Genomic DNA, 4208 nt, shown 5'->3' with positions numbered 1-4208 from the left:
CAGCTTATATATGTACAAATTAGCAATGCAAACTTTGAAAAATCAAATGCTTTTTCTCATGCAATATACCCCCTACCCCACACTTATTTAATGAAATGCCCTAATTGCATGTTATGCAAAACATAAAATTAAAAAGAGGGAGAAAAAGGAATGGAATAGGATAGAAGATGCATCTCAAATTGTGTGGAAATGTGTAGAAAAGTCAGCTTGCTCGAAAGTGTGGAAACGGAATTGGAAAGTATAATAACAGCCTCCTTATGCGATGAAGAATCTAACACCCCATTTATTAAATAAATAATTAAATAAAATTAACGGATGAATAGTAGCCCTAAAATCCATAATATTTATCAGTTTTTTGGTTTCGGGGAGTCGAATGACATGATTTAGAGTTTTGGGGGCTAAAGTGTAATTTCGGGATTTAATTTGTAAATATTTTTAGAAGATAGGGGGTGTTTGGTAAGTATTGGACTTACTATGAAAGGATTTTTAGATATGGGGGTTGTTGGGTAAATTTCAGACATGATTTGAAAGGGAATTCATAAGCCAGGGTTTAAATGGCAAATTATGGATTGAGTTTGAAAGAAAAAGGGAAGGGAAGGACCAAAGGTGACATTATGGTGAAAAGTTTGGAAGGTGTCGGGTATAAAGCATTCATGTAACCCTAATCCTAACCTAAAGATGCAGCCGCCACCATCGGTAATTCTCCAGCCGCTACCCTTCTTCGTGATTCCAATCAGACGAGTCCGACGAGCATGTCGTTTCCTAGCCGATGCCATCAACCGCCCTTTGCATCGTCGAGCCCGACAGCTACCGTCTCCGCTGCTGCATCGCCTCTGTGAAGAAAACAAAGTCACCGCTACTGTCGTTGTGGCTTGTTGTCGCTGTCGCCATCGCCTCCTTGCGGCTAGTTTGCTGTTTCAAGGTTTTTCCGATGTAGCCATTGAAGCTAGTTCCTTCGTCGCCACCTCATGGTTGCTCAAACAAATTTTTATTCTGGTATTTTGACTGCGACAACACAACGTGGTGGAGATTTCCACGGTGTGTTGGTCTTGAAATAGCAATAAACTATGTCGGAATCAACTGATTTCTGGAATATATGTGGCACCAACTTATGCACGAAGCTGTTAGGCGTAACCCCTTACTTGTTGACGCAAACAAAAACCCAAAAAAATTGCTCAAATCTCACTTCTCTCGTCGTATCTAATCTTTCTCTATAAAGCACCTTATTTTGCCCATAATACCCTCACTCGGACTCTAAAAATAATGTTTGGAAATCTAAAGCAAAGAAAAATAATGAAAGTAGGAAACATTGTCAAACAACTAAAACCAAAAAGAAATAAGTATCCAAACAACCAAACCAAGCAAACCAAACACAAAAAAATAATAACATAAAAGAAAATAGTCTTCAATCCACTAAAACAAAAGGATAGAACTCTCAATCTTCGTCATCTCGATTACCATTTCCTCCTCCACTGCCTCCTGCCCCGCCTTGTTGTTCGCGCCACAACTCCTCCCAACTAGGCGTATGAGGGTATGATTCAGGAAAATGATATGGTCTAGAGAAGTGCAATTGCTGCATCACATAATCCAAAGTCATATTGGTATAGTTTCCGCTCCGTGCCAAGTTGTCGTCAAATCTTCTTTCCACAACACCATAAGGGTCCATGGGAATCTCATCCTCAGTAGGTACGACTGGCGACTCATCTCCTTCGGGTCCCCTTGCTCTTTGTCTTACCCGCCTCCCAGGTTGGTCACGGGGAGTGTCGTCAGGAATAGAAAAACCACCCATCCCATGATCTACAATAATATTTTCTCTTTTGTATAGGAGATTGGAGAATGGTTTTTGTGTTTCCACAATAAAAAACATGGCCTCGCGTTTATCAAGAACTCCAAACGAATCCGCAAGCCGCGTGATCAGCATACCACCATAGAGCGGAGACCTTTGTCTATCCTTGCCCACCCATTCTGCAAGAAATTCCGCCAAAAGGAAGGGTAAATCAACACAAGCATTGGGAGAGATAAGAGCCCACAAGAAAAATATGTCCACAGACAGGCACTTATCCCCCTCCTAGTGCTGATTGATGGTATTCGTGATGAGGCGATGCAATAGGTGATGAAGAGGAGAGTGGATGTCACTATATTGTGCAATCCCTTTTTCATAACCTCCATTTGCAATTTCGTTCCGGTGTGCTTCTACCTTAAACCCCTCTATAATCCGTACACAATCAGCAATATATTGAAGATACGCTTTAGAATGGACCTCGGACGGAAGATAAATCTCCGTCCTTAACGCAAAATCAGCAAGGCTAAGAGCACGCCTTTCTCCGCTCAAGCAGAAAGTAAGATTGTCTTCATCATAAATATCATCCTTCCTCCTGAAGAACATAATGGCCAAGAACTCAACAACCAATTCCTTGTAGACAACTTCTTGAATTTGGAAAATTCACCTCCAACCCATACAAATGAATCGCCCATGAACTCCATCAAAAGACTTGTCGAGACAGGGCTCAATTATGTCTGTTAATCTAGTCTGGCCAAGCCAATGCCAATCCACTACCGCAGGAACATGGACTTTTCGTTGCTTCATCCAGTCAATCTTTGCATTCTGTCTTGCAAGAGTTTCAAAACCAACATTTCTTGGAAAAGTGTACCACGGGAAATCGAGGCGACTCCCGGGTTGGTTGCATTGTGCTCAGCTGTCCATGCCTGCAAAATAACCAAAAATAACACACAAAGAAAACAATGTGCATGAATGGAATTAGAACAGGATTGGGCTAAAAATTGTTGCCACGTCGAGGACCACGACGAGTCGTCGTGGTCGACGAACTGACGGGTTCTGTTGGTTTCATCAGGCCATAATCCACACCATACCAATAGGTGTTTAAAAGCTGTTCGAAACACCCAAAGTGCATCATAAAGGTTGTCCGACCACTCCTTTCTGTTACTGCCAACTGATCGATCCAATATTCGTTTTTATGCCCAGTTTGTAACTTCGGTTTGCCCACTTGTTTGTGGATGATATGATGTTGAAAACTTATGGTGTACACCATATTTTTGTAACGCCTTAGCCAATTGATCATTTGCAAAGTGGGTACCCCGATCACTAATGAGAGCTTTAGGAACACCAAATCTTGAAAACAACTTCTTAAGAAAACGCACCGCCACTCAGGCATCATTAAAAGGTAATGCTTGTGCTTCTGCCCATTCAGATACATAATCTACCGCCACCAATATATATATTTATTTCCTTTTGACATTGGGAAATGTCACATAAAGTCAATCCCCCATATATTAAATATCTCACAAACTTGAATGCTATTTTGGGGCATCTCGTTTCGGGATGAAATATACCCCGACCGTTGGCATGAATCGCACTCCTTAACATATTGAGCAACATCTTTAAAAATTGTAGGCCAATAAAAACCCGTATCAAAAACCTTTTTATCCATATATTTTGCTCCATGATGTCCTCCGGTGGGCCCGCTATGACAATATTTAAAGATTTCTCGACTCTCATTCCCGAACACACATCTTCTTATCATACCGTCTGCGCACCTTCGAAAGAGGTATGACTCATCCCTAAAGTCATACTTGATTTCTGAAAAGAATTTCTTCTTTTGTTGTTGGGTCAAATCATTTGGAATGTATTCACTTGCTAAGCAGTTGGCTATGTATGCATACCAAGGTATTTCTCCTGTAATAACCATAAGATATTCTTCGGGAAAATCATCTCCAATCTTGACTTCTTCTAATTCTTCCAAGTGCGGGTTCTCTAGTCGCGATAAGTGATCAACTGCTACGTTTTCCATCTCCTTTTTCTCTAATCTTAATGTCAAATTCTTGTAAAAGCAATACCCAACATATTAGTCTTGGTTTAGCATCTTGTTTAGCAAAGAGATACTTAAGGGAAGAATGGTCGGTAAATATAATTATCTTTGACAAAACTAGATATGAATGAAATTTACAAAAGCATAGACCACCGCAAGTAGCTCTTTTTCAGTAGTAGTAGTTTTCTTGAGTTGGGTTTAAAGTGTTGCTTGCATAGTAGATAGGTTGAAAATTTTTGTCAACCATGTGTCCCAAAACAACTCCTACCGCATAGTCACTAGCATTACACATTAGCTCAAAAGGAAGACTCCAATTTGGGGCTATCATAATTGGGGTAATAGTAAACTTTTTCTTTAATGATTGAAACGCTTCATGACATT

The sequence above is a fragment of the Lactuca sativa genome, chromosome 2 (assembly GCF_002870075.4).
Source record: "Lactuca sativa cultivar Salinas chromosome 2, Lsat_Salinas_v11, whole genome shotgun sequence".
Classification (NCBI taxonomy): Eukaryota; Viridiplantae; Streptophyta; class Magnoliopsida; order Asterales; family Asteraceae; genus Lactuca; species Lactuca sativa.
This window is presented reverse-complemented; position numbering follows the sequence as displayed.